Here is a 19,007-nt window from a genome sequence, read left to right on the forward strand (position 1 = left end):
TTAATAATTTTTCAAAACAATTTTGTAAAGCATGCATGATATGTGCAAAACACAACGTGCAAGGGAATTTGAGACCTCTACGAGGAAAGTTCCCCGAACCACAATATCCATTTCAGACCATACACATGGATTATATTCAATTGAACAAAAGTGAAGGGAAAGAATTTTGTTTGGTCATTATTGATGCATTTTCAAAATGGGTCGAGATCTTCCCCACAAAACATGCAGATGCATTAACAGTGGCAAAAGCACTGTGCAAAGACATAGTACCTAGGTATGGTATACCAGAAAAAATATATAGTGACAATGGACCGCATTTTGTAAACCAAGTTGTGAGAAAGATTGGACAACTGTTTTGCATAAACCTAAAAAACCACTGTGCATATCACCCGCAAAGCGCAGGACTAGTGGAAAGAATGAATGGGACAATTAAAAATAGGCTAAAGAAGGCGATGGAAGAAACAAACAGACCATGGACACAGTGCGTGGACTTAGTAAAAATGTATATAAACATCACAAGTACAGCAGGATTAACACCATATGAGACCCTTTTTGGCCAACCGTACAGATTACCTCAGTTCAGAAATCCATGGGAAATACCAGAAGAAGCAAACCTAGCTGATTATATGAGAAAGATGCTGGAAAAGCAAAAGGACAGGACCTCAAACATTGATGATCCCATCTCTCCACAGGACGACCCTAAAGTGGTACCTGGAGACTGGGTTCTGATAAGAAGCATCAAGAGGAAACACTGGCACTCACCTAAGTGGGAAGGTCCATTCCAAGTACTGCTCACTACACCCACAGCCTTAAAAATAGGAGAAAGACAAACGTGGATACATTTAACACATTGTAAGAAAGTGATCTCTGTAAACCCAGTGTAAGTACAGAAAGTGAGCAAGTCTGATAATAGTGTGTGGCTCTGGTGTTAAGATCCAGGGCAGACACGAAAATCAGCAGAAGAAATTACAAGCCACTGACCAGAAACTTAGGACACTGACTTTAGGGAGATCCTGACTATGTCGCGCCATACACCATTATGGATGAAAACAGCATTGTGCTGCTGGGCATTAGTGTTAGGAGCCATAACAGTCACTATATGGGGAATGCACGTGTGGACACCATTAATGAAAAAGGGAATTGACTATGGGGAAGTAGAGAACATCACAACCAGAACAGACGAAACTACAAGTGGAAATTCAATCCGCCGCGTTAAACGATATGTGGTTACCTCAAAGGGAGTAACCTGCTACAATCATGGGAGGCAGATACTATGCGGACTAAATCCTTGTGAAGACCAGGAAACATCCTACCAATGGTTTTATGCCTGTTACACCACGCCCAGAATTTATTATGTTGTACAGATACCCTTTTTTCAGACAAGATAGCTGGATTGGTGATCCTGGACAATGGCTGGCTTATGATTTCTACATGACTACAGGTTTTCCCCGTGCCAGTCATTGGTGGGGAAATACCTTTCTAACGAATGGCTACCCGTCCGCCTGGCCACAAAACTCCTATGGGTGGACAGACGAAGCGTATAGTTGGAAAAATATATCAAACCTAACAGTCAGCGGCCGAACCAAAACAGTGACATTCACAATAAACTCGTTAAAATTCCCGATAAGCAGACCAATCGAACGGATATGTCAAACGTTTGCACTGTGTGCATACAAAGCGGGGTATGATCCTTGCTGGAAGATTGCTGGAAGATTGTGCTATGCCCAAAGACACCAAATACAAATGCCTCAAGAGACACCATGAATCAAACAATACTGGGTGACCTTCTCCCCGGACCGGGGTCTGTAAGAGCCAAGCAGGCCCGCTTGCATAAAGGGCCTCTGTCAGCAGATGATTGGTTTTTGGTAACTACGAGAATTAGCTGACAAAATAACAATTGGCTCCTGATGGCGGAGCAAGCAGTAAAATCCACAAAACAGGATTGCGTAGTATGTATGGGGCCCCGACCAATTTTACAGGTGATTCCAGCAGCGATATCGGACGACTGCCTATTGGTGGTAATGAAAAATACAACAATACACCGAAACCACAATTGTTCAGTATGGGACCACATTTACCCCGTTGCGGCTGCGGTAAAAAACAAACCAATATTCTCAGAAAAGGTAGCTTTGGGAAATTTCTCCTGTATCAAACTGCCCGGAACAGGGAAACCACTGGGAAATCTGAACGAGACTAAGCGTTGTAGTCGAATAATACAGATAAACGGTTCATTTGTACCAGTCAGCTGAAGTGACGTGTGATGGTGGTGTGGAGATAATAGAATTTTTGACAGATTGCCTAGGAATGTGTCAGGCTACTGTGCTTTAGTGTCCCTACTCCTCCCAGTAAAAGCCATTCCCATTTTAGCCAAGGACTTGCTGACGCACCTAAAGTCTGTGGTGCCTGAAAATTGGCATAGAGTAAAAAGAGATTGGAAAGGAGTGGGAGATCCAACATATATTGACGCATAAGGAGTCCCCAGAGGAGTGCCTGATGAGTACAAACTGGCTGATCAGATAGCAGCTGGATTCGAATCCTCCATCTGTTGGTGGTGCTCAATTAATAAGAACATAGACAGAATAAACTACATCCACTACAACGTGCAGAAATTGGGAAATTGGACAGAGGAAGGTTTTAAAGCGGTACATTCCCAACTGGCAGCCACCTCACTGATGGCCTTCCAGAACCGCATAGCCCTGGACATGCTACTCACTGAGAAAGGAGGAGTCTGTGCAATGTTTGGAGAACAGTGTTGCACATTCATACCGAACAACACAGCAGCCGATGGAAGCCTGACCCAGGCCATTGAGGGCCTGCGGACACTGAACAAGAAGATGAAGGATCACAGCGGCATTAATGCCGAATTCTGGGACTCGTGGCTGGACGTGTTTGGGAAGTATCGCACTTTGGTCACCTCTGCGCTTATATCTATAGCAGTTTTTGCTGCAATTCTGACCTTGTGTGGATGCTGTTGTATTCCTTGTCTACGTGGTCTAGTCAATAGAATGATAACCACTGCTATCTCACCAGCCAGACAGGATTCAGCTCAGGCATACCCCCTTCTGGGTAACCATCCAGGCGATAACGATAATGAGACTGATGAAGAAGACGACTACGACCACTATCTTCCAGATCTGTTCCCTGATCCAGGTGATTATGGTGAACCTGACAATGACCTCAACACCAACGATAAGACCTCCCGAGTGTAAATGTATTCTTACCATTGTTTAATGACCCTGCAGCTGAAAATCTGAATAAGAAGTGGTTGCTTAGTAACAATTGTTTACTTTTAGGTGAAGATGTAATACCGTTGGAATGCATGATAAACAGGGGGGAAATGTTGGAGTTATTCTGTAGATACACTGTTTTATTTTATCATGCATGTTTTGTGTTCCCTGCTCTGGTGGAATGTAGTTCTCTCTGCTCTGATAAAGTGTATTGTACTGATGTGATGGGTGAAGGTTACTTAAGATATGTGACATGACGTGTTTCTGCAATAGAGAATTGAATGTTCCAACCACAGTGTGATTGTGATACATCAGTCCTTTTGTCAGAAGACGTGTGATTAATCGTTAGATGTCTTAAACACATCTTAACCGAGCCCAAGATTAAAAAAGGTTCTGAACATCCTGAATGTATTATGCAATCAGCAGTTCTGCGGCAACAGCTCACGCGCTATCACTCTTCCCCTCAGGAGCTGTACCGCCCATGTATGTAGGGAAGTCCTAAATAAAAAGAGCGGGAGCGCAGGCCAGACTTTACTGTAGCTTTGGTGTACAGCCTGACTGCACTCCTCGCAAGCTTAAATTGAATTCTATTTCTCACTTGTTTTATTGCCTGGTTTCCTCAAAGCAAAAGGTATTCTAAACCCGACAGACACGTCAGCACATTTTGTCTGAATGTCAGCCAAATATTGCACGGACTCGCAGTGAAAATGTCAGCAAACATATCGCGTGAGTGCTGCACGACATCCGAGTGGCGCTCACATAGCCTTCACAGATGCAAAGATTTGCTGATTTGTGGGTGAATGCCGCATAGCACTCTCATGGATGTTGAACACCACTCGCGTATTGACAATGATAATATAATTTGCAAAGTTTGGTGAGTTTTTGAACATGGAAAAGGGTGTAGGGTTAGGTTTAGGTTAATTGGGGCTTGAAAAGTCCTAAGAAAAATAATAAACAGCACAATATCAATAGGGTCCTCGTCGGATGACTTTGTCGTTGCTCTGGCCCTAAATAAGTCATAAAATAATAATTAATGAATAACAATTATGAAATTCTAGTATGGCTCCACAAAAGAAAAGGAAGAAAAGTGTGAACAGCACACTCGCACCTGCAGAATGTTGTTCCCAAGGATCTACTCTTCTCTTCTCCTCTTGTCAGGATCAGAGCAAAGCGCACCATGATGCTTTGGAATGGTCACGTCCCTTGTGACATGGCGAGGCACAGTGTCCAGCTGAGTGAGCCTGCAGGATAAGCTCTCCTGTCTTCCTCTCTTCGGAATCTGATCAAAGAGCTTCACAGTGCATTGGAACAGTCACATCTGTGTGATGCAGTCATAGTCCATACAGCACTTTAGGTGTGTGCATCAGCAATAACATTCTAATTACCTTTGGCTGTTTGTTTTACTCACTCTGGGCCATCACAGCAAATCCAAGTTGAAATTTGCACAAATTGCGCATGATGTCCTCCTCTTTGCACCACTGCTTGGAGGTTCATCTAACTGCTACCAGTGCAGCTTGTGCATGTCTGGGACACGGAATGTCAGATTGTCATGTTTTACAATTCACTCACAATGTGAATTCATGGCTTGCCTCCCCCTCTCACAGTTCTGTCATGAAACTCCCACATCAGGAGTCCCAACAAGTACATTCAACGGGGTCTCACAACACAAATGACCACTCCGGGAGCATATTGCAACCCTTTATATATATATATATATATATAGTGAGGAAAATAAGTATTTGAACACCCTGTGGTTTTGCAAGCTCTCCCACTTAGAAATCATGGTGGGGTCTGAAATTTTCATCTTAGGTGCATGTCCACTGTGAGAGACATAATCTAAAAAAAAAAAAAAAAAAAAAAAAATCCAGAAAATCACACTGTATGATTTTTAAATAATTAATTTGCATTTTATTGCATAAAATAAGTATTTGATCCCCTACCAACCAGCAAGAATTCTGGCTCTCACAGACCTGTTAATTTTTTCTTTAAGAAGCCCTCTTATTCTGCACTCTTTACCTGTATTAATTGCACCTGTTTGAACTTGTTACCTGTATAAAAGACACCTGTACACACATTCAATCAATCTCACTCCAACCTGTCCACCATAGCCAAGACCAAAGAGCTGTCTAAGGACACCAGTGACAAAACTGTAGGCCTGCACAAGACTGGGATGGACTACAGGACAACAGGCAAGCAGCTTGGTAGAACACACCAACTGTTATGATTATTTATTAGAACGTGGAAGAAACACAAGATGACTGTCAATCACGCTCTGTCTGGGATTTCATGCAAGATCTCACTTTGTGGGGTAAGGATGATTCTGAGAAAGCTCAGAACTACACAGGAGGACATGGTCAATGACCTGAAGAGAGCTGGGACCACAGTCACAAAGACTACATTAGTAACACATGATGCTGTCATGGTTTAAAATCCTGCAAGGCAGCAAGGTCCCCCTGCTCAAGCCAGCACATGTCCAGGCCCGCTTGAAGTTCACCAGTGACCATCTGGATGATCCAGAGGAGGCATGGGAGAAGGCCATGTGGTCAGATTAAACCAGAATAGAGCGTTTTGGTGTTGTGAAAGTGTAGTGACACGGACCCACAACAGGGGGCGCAAATGAACGGACAATAGAAGGAGTCAACTTTGAACACTTTACTGTTGTGAATGCCACAACCATACACAGCAGATTATAGAATGATACAAAGTCAATGGATAAAGGTGTCGTGTGGGCAGGCTCGACGATAGGAGACGTCCGTCTAGAGAAGAACCGGAACCACATGATTTCCTCCGCCACCGAACCTGAAGGATACTGGAGCTGCCAGGTCCCGAGTCCCCCAGGTGGCCACCGTCTCCGCGTGTCGGATCTGGTACTGCTGGCGAAGAGCAAAGACAGTCAAGTGTGGGTGTGTGTACACCCAGTAACAACAACGGTGGGAATTCCACCTCCACCTCAAATCACACACTCGTGCAGCTCCTGTTTAAGCACTTATCTGGAAAGAGTGAGAGGCGAAGACGTCGGCACTCTCACAAACCACCAATCAGCTGACAAGGCTCCACAGGACAACGGCTGCTAACAGAGCACACGTAAGTTATAATTCCTTTAGTACGGCAGAGAATATTACCTCCTTAGAAGAATGATATCTTGGCGACGTGGTGGAGGTGTCATCCTGCTTTTATCCGGGATGAAGTGCAGATGATCGGTGACAACTGTCACAGTTTATGAGTGACAGCTGTCACCTCGGCTGTTCCTGTGAGGCGGCAGCGCCCTCTAGTGCCTGAATCCTGCACCTCAGGCAGGGCGCCCTCTGGTGGTGGGCCAGCAGTACCTCCTCTTCTGGAGGCCCACACAACATTTTGGAGTCAACTCCACTTACTTACTTGTTTAGAGGATGAGAACAGCCCCATGAAAATCATCCCAACCGTGAAGCATGGGGGTGGAAACATACTCTGGGGGTGCTCTTCTGCAAAGGGGACAGGACGACTGCACCGTATTGAAGGGAAGATGGATGGGGTCATGTATTGCGAGATTTTGGCAAACAACCTCCTTCTCTCAGTAAGAGCATTGAAGATGGGTCGTGGCTGGGTCTTCCAGCATGACAATGACCCCAAACACACAGCCAGGGCAACTAAGGAGGGGCTCTGTAAGAAGCATTTCAAGTCTCCAGACCTGAACTCAATAGAAAATCTTTGGAGGGAGCTGAAACTCCAACCCTGAAAGATCTAGAGAAGATCTGTATGGAGGAGTGGACCAAAATCCCTGCTGCAATGTGTGAAAACCTGGTGAAAAACTACAGGAAACGTTTGACCTCTGTAATAGCAAACAACTACTGTACCAAATATTAGCATTGATTTTCATAGGCGTTCAAATACTTATTTGCTGCAGTAACATACAAACAAATTATTAAAAAAATAATACATTGTGATTTCTGGATTTTTTTTTTTTATATATTCTGTCTCTCACAGTGGACATGCACCGAAGATGAAAATTTCAGACCCCTCCATGATTTCTAAGTGGGAGAACTTGCAAAATCGCAGGGTGTACAAATACTGATTTTCCTCACTGTATATGCATCCGTTCATCTGCGGGAGACAATGGTGTAGCATCCAGTTTGTTTTTTGCTTTTTTGTTTTGGTTTATTTGTTTTTTCCACTTTTTAATTAAATTTTAATTAATTTCATTTATATAGCGCAAAATCACAACAAAGCTTCCACAAGTAAAGTCTAACCCTCTGCCAGCTCACCACAGAGTAGATACTTAGGAATGCAGCCCGGACCCATTTTTCTGATGTGGCCAACGAAGGCGCCTTTCACCAAGAAGCATGCTGCTCATGTTGGCGTGTTCCAAGACCTCTGTGTTGGGTAACTTGTCCTGCCAGCTGATGTGCAGAATTCATCTAAGGCACCTCAGATGGTAAATATTGAGCTTTTTCTCATGACTGGTGTAGGCGGTCCACACCTCGCTACTGCAGAGGAGTGTGCGGACGTGGTAGACGTGCAGTTTTGACTTCTCAGTAAGGCTGGAGTTGTTGCAGACTCTATGGATTAGTCTTGCCATAACTGCTGCTGCCTTCACAATTCTGCTGTTGATCTCTGCATTGATGCATCAGCTTAGCCTCATTGAATGGTACGTTCCATCTTTCACCTCATGAAATATTTGTACCATTGAACTCATAAACATTCATTATTTGTATAATATATATATATATATATATATATATATATATATATATATATATTTATATAACAGCTGAGTGGATCCTTATCATTTGATTGGTGCTTTGTATGTCACGTGACATGGATTAATTTGTCCCATTTGTGTTGCATTGCATTTAGAGTGCAGTTTGGTTCCATTTAGAGGTCTGTGCGCGGGGGACAACGAGCTAACTGACACTGCTAATTGTTGTAACACACACTGCTAATTGTTGTAACACACACACACACGCACAAAATCCACTCTGCTGTAAGCCGTGTGAATGCATGAAGAGCTGTTCAGATGAAAAGTTGACATGATTTTCAGCTGGACTGAGGAACGACACAGTCTTCTTTTTTTATGGAAGTCTGAAGTCACTGCACAGCATCACTGGACTACACGTCACAATCTGAACTTCAGCAGCAGTGGATATATATATATATATGTGTGTGTGTACAGGCTTGGGGAGTAACGGAATACATGTAACGATGTTACGTAATTAGGATACAAAAAAAAGGTAACTGTATTCTGCTACAGTTACAGAAAAAAAGACGTATTCAGATTACAGGTATATTTAGTAAAAATGGGGATTACTTCACAGGATTACAATTTTAATGCATTTTATGATATTATCCAGGGTTCTAGCTAGCGCAAACTTGCGTTACGGCCCATTATGCTATAATTTTGGACCGTTACACTTATTTTGGACCGTTACGATTTTCAATACAGCGTCTGTAATCAACCGTTTCTGCAGCGCGACTCCAGTTTGAAGCATGAATCGAAGAAATGCTTCGATTCAATGGCTTGTGGCTCTTTGATTTGCTGCTCTTCAGAAGCGGTAAGTCTGCGTCTTAACCCCTCTGAAAGCCATTAAAATATCATGAGTCACTTTTGTGTGGATTAAAGTCACTAACTGGGACTCTGGTCTTGTTGCAGTCGAGAAACGAGAATCGGCTTCCGTTTTGTCACAGCTTCAAATGCTGCGCAGCTCTCTGACTCTGTCTCTGAGACAGAGTCCGCTTGGAATTAATAACTTCAAAACGAATCGGCGCTTTAAATAAAATGACACGTCTTACAAACGTTGCAATACAGACAATAAACTACAATCGACTAAAACATTTTTTCCTCCCAAAATGAGACGTGTTGCATTCTTTATAAACCTGACCTGCAGCACGTCTGCAAGAGCTCAGCTCATAGTTATGGACATTCATGCCAATAATAATGTCTGAAAGGAAATGCTTTTGACTAAAACTAACAGATTTTATTTCTGTTTATTTCCAGAGATCAAGGATCCACCATGTAGAGTTTATTATGTCCAGAGTTTAAGGATCCAGTAACCAATTTCATATTTATTTACTTTAAGACTCAATAAAATGTTGTTCAATTATAAAGCGCCAAATTACAACAAAAGCCACCTCAAGGTGCCTCACACAGAACAGTTCAACATAAAAAATGAAAATAAATAAATAAAAATATAAAAATCAAATACCTAATTAAAAACAGAAGTAAAAGAATAAAACATAAAATAAAAACTACTCATAAGAAAGAGAATAAAAATAGGTTTTAAGTCTTGACTTAAAAATGTCCACGGACTCCGACTGCCTCACTGAGGGCCATGTACTGGTAACCCAGAATGAGAATACCCACTCAACCAACGTCCCCAGCCTTCTGGACATGAAGAAGGAACTTGGGCTATCATACCTGACTTTTCCCCTTTGGGTACCCCTAGAATGGCCAATTTTTAGCTTAAATTCTCAAAAGCTGTCCCCCTTCCGCACCCCACCCCCCCTCAGTCACTTCGCTCCCTCGACATTACCACTACACTAAACTTTTATCCTTGCTAGAACCCTGTTATCTGTATATAATATTTTTTTCTTTGAAACGAAAACATCCCTTCATGGACAGTGACATGACGTCTCCTAACCGGGCAAAATATTGATGAAGTACCAGGACGTTAATGCATTTTCAATGGAGATCTGTGACTGAACACACTCAGAAAAATGCTCGCAAAATATGTGTTAAAAAATGTCATTTTGACCTGGATATTGAGCCAGTAAAATTAAATGACATTAAATTATGTCAGGAAAATATTAAACTTACTCAAACACACACACATTCTCAAATAATAGTGTTGAAAGTTACACAGATCTGTGCTGTTCAAGCTTCTGAGCTGAGGCGTCCTGCAGCTGCTGTTAAACGCAGCTCCTAAAACCATTACAATACATTTATATATATATTATATTTTTACACAATTATCCTTTATTGACCGAGTTTCATTCATGAAGTCAGTGGTGTGGGTACACATCTCTATGTGTGGGTGTGACTGTGAGCGGCACAGCGCGGGTCATTATAATCTCATTATTTTAAGGTGCAAATTTAAAAAAAAATCCCCTGTCTTGTCAAACTATTTTAATCACTAACGACAAGTATTTTAACTAGACATTGGTCTAGCAGTGGAAAATATCAACTAGACATAAGTGAAGAGTTAATGGTCCGTGTCATCGGGCAACACAGGTACAGCAGGAGACATACATCTGTTTATCATCCAAATATCACAGACAAAGTGACAAGAAGAACCAAAACCACTTATTTATGGAAGGAAATATTGTCTCCCTTGTTCCTCCGTTTGTGGCTTTGCCAACATGTGCAGTTTTCCAGTATATTCCACCTGTTTCTTGAACTTCTATGCACGCAAATCACTAACTTGCCTGGAATTAAAATGGCAATCACGCCTCCTTACTGACAGGATTTACTTAATGGTTTTCATTATGCTTTTGTTCTTATTTTGAAAGTTCAATAAGTGGACTGATATGTTAAACATGGTGCAAATGTTATGTGAAAGACTAAAGAAAGATAATTTTATGTTTACTGAACAAGTAGTAGACTTTTTTTGTTTTGTATATTGTTCTGCAAGCCACTTTTAATTACAAATTCATCCGCACATGCCTGAGTTTTCATTATCCTTCATTTGTTTGGCATTTTTTGTTGAAAATTTAGCAGGTGAACACTGGGTGTGTTTAAAACAATATTGTGAGTGCTCTTAATTCATAATGTGAAGTAAAACAGAGCATGCCATGTAAAAGAAACAGTTTTATTTTTGCTTAATGAACTGTACTATGTAGTCAAGACTATTTATATTTAGTTTCTTTTGTCTGTATTAGCATATTTAATATTGGAGTAATCCAGAAGTAACTGAAAGTAATCAAATTACATTACTTTAATATTATGGTACTTGGATTACATTACTGACACTCTAAACAGATGTGCAACTGGCATGTTTACTCAAGGAATGTCAACCAGAAGTGTTGCCCAAGAAGTGAATGTTCATTTCTCTACCTTAAGCCATTCATTTCTCTTTCTGGCTGTGTGTTTGGGGTCATTGTTATGCTGAAAGACCCAGTCATGACCCATCTTCAATGCTCTTCCTGAGGGAAAGAGGTTGTTTGCCAAAATCTCACAATACATGACCCCATCCATCCTCCCTTCAATACGGTGCAGTTGCCCTGTTCCCTTTGCAGAAGAGCACGCCCAGAGAATGATGTTTCCACCCCCATGCTTCACGGTTGGGATGGTTTTCTTGGGGGTTGTTCTCATCCTCTAAACATGGTAAGTGGAGTTGATTCCAAAAAGCTCTATTCTGGTCTCATCTGACCACATGACCTTCTCCCATGCCTACTCTGGATCATCCAGATGGTCACTGGTGAACTTCAAATGGGCCTGGACATGTGCTGGCTTGAGCAGGGAGACCTTGCTGCCCTGCAGGATTTTAAACCATGACATGACGTAATCTTTGTGACTGTGGTCCCAGCTCTCTTCAAGTCATTGACCAGGTCCTCCTGTGTAGTTCTGAGCTTTCTCAGAATCATCCTCACCCCACAAAGTGAGATCATGCATGGAATCCCAGACCGAGGGAGATTAACAGTCATCTTGTGTTTCTTCCACTTTCTAATAAATAATCATAACAGTTGTTGTCTTCTACCAAGCTGCTTGATTGACTGAGTGTGTGAACAGGTGCCTTTTATACAGGTAACAAGTTCAAACAGGTGCAATTAATACAGGTAAAGAGTGCAGAATAAGAGGGCTTCTTAAAGAAAAATTAACAGGTCTGTGTGAGTCAGAATTCTTGCTGATTGGCAGGTGTTCAAATACGTATTTGCATACAAATAAATTATTTAAAAAAATCATACATTGTGATTTCCAGATTTTTTTTTTTTTTTAGATTATATCTCTCACAGTGGACATGCACCTAAGATGAAAATTTCAGACCCCTCCATGATTTCTAAGTGGGAGAACTTGCAAAACCGCAGGGTGTTCAAATACTTACTTTCCTCACTGTATATATATATATATTTATATATATATATATATATATATATATATATATATACACACACTCAACAAAAATATAAACGCAACACTTTTGGTTTTGCTCCCATTTTGTATGAGATGAACTCAAAGATCTAAAACTTTTCCACATACACAATATCACCATTTCCCTCAAATATTGTTCACAAACCAGTCTAAATCTGTGATAGTGAGCACTTCTCCTTTGCTGAGATAATCCATCCTACCTCACAGGTGTGCCATATCAAGATGCTGATTAGACACCATGATTAGTGCACAGGTGTGCCTTAGACTGCCCACAATAAAAGGCCACTCTGAAAGGTGCAGTTTTGTTTTATTGGGGGGGATACCAGTCAGTATCTGGTGTGACCACCATTTGCCTCATGCAGTGCAACACATCTCCTTCGCATAGAGTTGATCAGGTTGTCAATTGTGGCCTGTGGAATGTTGGTCCACTCCTCTTCAATGGCTGTGCGAAGTTGCTGGATATTGGCAGGAACTGGTACACGCTGTCGTATACGCCGGTCCAGAGCATCCCACACATGCTCAATGGGTGACATGTCCGGTGAGTATGCCGGCCATGCAAGAACTGGGACATTTTCAGCTTCCAAGAATTGTGTACAGATCCTTGCAACATGAGGCCGTGCATTATCCTGCTGCAACATGAGGTGATGTTCTTGGATGTATGGCACAATAATGGGCCTCAGGATCTCATCACACTATCTCTGTGCATTCAAAATGGCATCAATAAAATGCACCTGTGTTCTTCGTCCAAAGCTTCTGGGGAAAACCTGGTCTTGTTAAGAGAGACGGCATCCATCCCACTTTGGATGGAGCAGCTCTCATTTCTAGAAATCTGGCCAATTTTCTTAAATCCTCCAAACTGTGACTATCCAGGGTTGGGACCAGGAAGCAGAGTTGTAGTCTTACACACCTCTCTGCAGCTTCTCTCCCCCTGCCATCCCCTCATTACCCCATCCCCGTAGAGACGGTGTCTGCTCCCAGACCACCAATAACCAGCAAAAATCTATTTAAGCATAAAAATTCAAAAAGAAAAAATAATATAGCACCTTCAACTGCACCACAGACTAAAACAGTTAAATGTGGTCTATTAAACATTAGGTCTCTCTCTTCTAAGTCCCTGTTGGTAAATGATATAATAATTGATCAACATATTGATTTATTCTGCCTAACAGAAACCTGGTTACAGCAGGATGAATATGTTAGTTTAAATGAGTCAACACCCCCGAGTCACACTAACTGTCAGAATGCTCGTAGCACGGGCCGGGGCAGAGGATTAGCAGCAATCTTCCATTCCAGCTTATTAATTAATCAAAAACCCAGACAGAGCTTTAATTCATTTGAAAGCTTGTCTCTTAGTCTTGTCCATCCAAATTGGAAGTCCCAAAAAACAGTTTTATTTGTTATTATCTATCGTCCACCTGGTCGTTACTGTGAGTTTCTCTGTGAATTTTCAGACCTTTTGTCTGACTTAGTGCTTAGCTCAGATAATTATAGTGGGCGATTTTAACATCCACACAGATGCTGAGAATGACAGCCTCAACACTGCATTTAATCTATTATTAGACTCTATTGGCTTTGCTCAAAAAGTAAATGAGTCCACCCACCACTTTAATCATATCTTAGATCTTGTTCTGACTTATTGTATGGAAATAGAAGACTTAACAGTATTCCCTGAAAACTCCCTTCTGTCTGATCATTTCTTAATAACATTTACATTTACTCTGATGGACTACCCAGCAGTGGGGAATGAGTTTCATTACACTAGAAGTCTTTCAGAAAGCGCTGTAACTAGGTTTAAGGATATGATTCCTTCTTTATGTTCTCTAATGCCATATACCAACACAGTGCAGAGTAGCTACCTAAACTCTGTAAGTGAGATAGAGTATATCGTCAATAGTTTTACATCCTCATTGAAGACAACTTTGGATGCTGTAGCTCCTCTGAAAAAGAGAGCTTTAAATCAGAAGTGTCTGACTCCGTGGTATAACTCACAAACTCGTAGCTTAAAGCAGATAACCCGTAAGTTGGAGAGGAAATGGCGTCTCACTAATTTAGAAGATCTTCACTTAGCCTGGAAAAAGAGTCTGTTGCTCTATAAAAAAGCCCTCCGTAAAGCTAGGACATCTTTCTACTCATCACTAATTGAAGAAAATAAGAACAACCCCAGGTTTCTTTTCAGCACTGTAGCCAGGCTGACAAAGAGTCAGAGCTCTATTGAGCTGAGTATTCCATTAACTTTAACTAGTAATGACTTCATGACTTTCTTTGCTAACAAAATTTTAACTATTAGAGAAAAAATTACTCATAACCATCCCAAAGACGTATCGTTATCTTTGGCTGCTTTCAGTGATGCCGGTATTTGGTTAGACTCTTTCTCTCTGATTGTTCTGAGTTATTTTCATTAGTTACTTCATCCAAACCATCAACATGTTTATTAGACCCCATTCCTACCAGGCTGCTCAAGGAAGCCCTACCATTATTTAATGCTTCGATCTTAAATATGATCAATCTATCTTTGTTAGTTGGCTATGTACCACAGGCTTTTAAGGTGGCAGTAATTAAACCATTACTTAAAAAGCCATCACTTGACCCAGCTATCTTAGCTAATTATAGGCCAATCTCCAACCTTCCTTTTCTCTCAAAAATTCTTGAAAGGGTAGTTGTAAAACAGCTAACTGATCATCTGCAGAGGAATGGTCTATTTGAAGAGTTTCAGTCAGGTTTTAGAATTCATCATAGTACAGAAACAGCATTAGTGAAGGTTACAAATGATCTTCTTATGGCCTCGGACAGTGGACTCATCTCTGTGCTTGTTCTGTTAGACCTCAGTGCTGCTTTTGATACTGTTGACCATAAAATTTTATTACAGAGATTAGAGCATGCCATAGGTATTAAAGGCACTGCGCTGCGGTGGTTTGAATCATATTTGTCTAATAGATTACAATTTGTTCATGTAAATGGGGAATCTTCTTCACAGACTAAAGTTAATTATGGAGTTCCACAAGGTTCTGTGCTAGGACCAATTTTATTCACTTTATACATGCTTCCCTTAGGCAGTATTATTAGACGGTATTGCTTAAATTTTCATTGTTACGCAGATGATACCCAGCTTTATCTATCCATGAAGCCAGAGGACACACACCAATTAGCTAAACTGCAGGATTGTCTTACAGACATAAAGACATGGATGACCTGTTATATGGCTGGGGGGGCCTGGCTGCCGGTTTGTTTCTGTTTTTTTGGTTTTCCTCCCAGGTGGCGTGCGTTTGGGACTGAGTGGCTGTGTTGCTGAGGCTGTCAGGACCTCACCCTGATCACCTGCGACTCGTCAGGACTCACAGCTGTGGTGCATCTGGATGGATTGGAACATGTTGGCATTTAAGACTGGAGTGCACAGTGTGTATTTGCCAGAGACTCGACCTTGTGACCAGATGGGTGAGATTGTCGTCTTGGGAGCCATCTCATCAGCAGCGGATGCTGAGAACGTCCAGGTTTGATGCACAGTCTGTGAAAGAGGAGGGGGTGAGGTCTCACGCTCGTCAGCACACTTCCTGAGGTACGTTAGATTTTGTGACTAACAGTTATACAGTCAGTAAATGTGGTGTCCCTCACACCTTATTGTATTGAGCTGTTTGTTAGTCATGTATCAGCTTTCACTGCAGTGGAGTTTTGTGAACTGATTGTTCCATGCCTGCAGGTTGGGAAGCTGATCAGTAATCAAGCCAGGAAGTGTTTGCTGTTTGTACACCTTTAAGTGTTCTGTGTGTAGAGTGTGGACTCACATAATGGTTCCTTCTTTCACAGACTCGGTTGTTGCGGCCACCTGGGGGGTGTCGGCGGGGTCCTTGGGTCCGAAACAACTTCTGGCTCCGGACCGTTAGCGCTGCTGGGAGCGCACCACGCCAGGCCGCACCTTCTGTTATTATATTATCACTGTTATGTATTAAATTCAGTTAGCCTTTGAACCGTGCTCTGCTTATTTCATACTGGGTCCTTCAAACGCTGGTCGGTTCTCCGAGCTGCGTCCGACACATAACATGACCTCTAATTTCCTGCTTTTAAACTCAGATAAAACTGAAGTTATTGTACTTGGCCCCACAAATCTTAGAAACATGTATGTCTAACCAGATCCTTACTCTGGATGGCATTACCCTGACCTCTAGTAATACTGTGAGAAATCTTGGAGTCATTTTTGATCAGGATATGTCATTCAATGCGCATATTAAACAAATATGTAGGACTGCTTTTTTGCATTTGCGCAATATCTCCAAAATCAGAAAGGTCTTGTCTCAGAGTGATGCTGAAAAACTAATTCATGCATTTATTTCCTCTAGGCTGGACTATTGTAATTCATTATTATCAGGTTGTCCTAAAAGTTCCCTAAAAAGCCTTCAGTTAATTCAAAATGCTGCAGCTAGAGTACTGACGGGGACTAGAAGGAGAGAGCATATCTCACCCATATTGGCCTCTCTTCATTGGCTTCCTGTTAATTCTAGAATAGAATTTAAAATTCTTCTTCTTACTTATAAGGTTTTGAATAATCAGGTCCCATCTTATCTTAGGGACCTCGTAGTACCATATCACCCCAATAGAGCGCTTTGCTCTCAGACTGCAGGCTTACTTGTAGTTCCTAGGGTTTGTAAGAGTAGAATGGGAGGCAGAGCCTTCAGCTTTCAGGCTCCTCTCCTGTGGAACCAGCTCCCAATTCAGATCAGGGAGACAGACACCCTCTCTACTTTTAAGATTAGGCTTAAAACTTTCCTTTTTGCTAAAGCTTATAGTTAGGGCTGCATCGGGTGACCCTGAACCATCCCTTAGTTATGCTGCTATAGACGTAGAGTGCTGGGGGGTTCCCATGATGCACTGTTTCTTTCTCTTTTTGCTCTGTATGCACCACTCTGCATTTAATCATTAGTAATCGATCTCTGCTCCCCTCCACAGCATGTCTTTTTCCTGGTTCTCTCCCTCAGCCCCAACCAGTCCCAGCAGAAGACTGCCCCTCCCTGAGCCTGGTTCTGCTGGAGGTTTCTTCCTGTTAAAAGGGAGTTTTTCCTTCCCACTGTAGCCAAGTGCTTGCTCACAGGGGGTCGTTTTGACCGTTGGGGTTTTACATAATTATTGTATGGCCTTGCCTTACAATATAAAGCGCCTTGGGGCAACTGTTTGTTGTGATTTGGCGCTATATAAAAAAATTGATTGATTGATTGATAACAGACGCCTGCCCATACCATAACCCCACCGCCACCATGGGCCACTCGATCCACAACACTGACATCAGAAAACCACTCACCCACACGACGCCACACACGCTGTCTGCTATCTGCCCTGGACAGTGTGAACCGGGATTCATCCGTGAAGAGAACACCTCTCCAACGTGCCAAACGCCAGCGAATGTGAGCATTTGCCCACTCAAGTCGGTTACGACGACGAACTGGAGTCAGGTCGAGACCCCGATGAGGACGACGAGCATGCAGATGAGCTTCCCTGAGATGGTTTCTGACAGTTTTGCAGAAATTCTTTGGTTATGCAAACCGATTGTTTCAGCAGCTGTCCGAGTGGCTGGTCTCAGACGATCTTGGAGGTGAACATGCTGGATGTGGAGGTCCTGGGTTGGTGGGGTTACACGTGGTCTGCGGTTGTGAGGCTGGTTGGATGTACTGCCAAATTCTATGAAACACCTTTGGAGACCGCTTATGGTAGAGAAATGAACATTCAATACACGAGCAACAGCTGTGGTTGACATTCCTGCTGTCAGCATGCCAATTGCACGCTCCCTCAAATCTTGCGACATCTGTGGCATTGTGCTGTGTGATAAAACTGCACCTTTCAGAGTGGCCTTTTATTGTGGGCAGTCTAAGGCACACCTGTGCACTAATCATGGTGTCTAATCAGCATCTTGATATGGCACACCTGTGAGGTGGGATGGATTATCTCAGCAAAGGAGAAGTGTTCACTATCACAGATTTAGACTGGTTTGTGAACAATATTTGAGGGAAATGGTGATATTGTGTATGTGGAAAAAGTTTTAGATCTTTGAGTTCATCTCATACAAAATGGGAGCAAAACCAAAAGTGTTGCGTTTATATTTTTGTTGAGTGTATATATATATATATATATATATATATATATATATATATATATACGAGGTCTATTAGAAAAGTATCCGACCTTATTATTTTTTCAAAAGCCATATGGATTTGAATCACGTGTGATTACATCAGACATGCTTGAACCCTCGTGGGCATGCGAGAGTTTTTTCACGCCTGTCGGTTACGTCATTCGCCTGTGGGCAGTGTTTGAGTGAGGAGTCGTCCACCCGCTCGTCGATTTTTTTCATTGTTTAGGAATGGCTGAGAGACTGTTGCTTTGTTTGATAAAATTTTTTTCAAAACTGTAAGGCACAACTGAGTGGACACCATTCAATAAATTCAGCTGGTTTTCGGTAAAAATTTTAACGGCTGATGAGAGATTTTGGTCTGGTAGTGTCGCTTTAAGGACGGTCCACGGCGCCTGACGGCGATCTGCGCTTCGAGGCGGCAGCGTCTCGCCGTTTCAAGTTGAAAACTTCCACATTTCAGGCTCTGTTGACGCAGTAAGTCGTCAGAGAACAGAGAACTTTCAGAAGAAGTCGGCATGAGGCGTTTATTCGGACATTCCATTGTTAACGGTCATTTTGTAATGAAAGAACGTGCGGGCAGAGTCGCATGTCGGGCTGGACCCGA

Source organism: Thalassophryne amazonica, chromosome 18, assembly GCF_902500255.1.
Source record: "Thalassophryne amazonica chromosome 18, fThaAma1.1, whole genome shotgun sequence".
Classification (NCBI taxonomy): Eukaryota; Metazoa; Chordata; class Actinopteri; order Batrachoidiformes; family Batrachoididae; genus Thalassophryne; species Thalassophryne amazonica.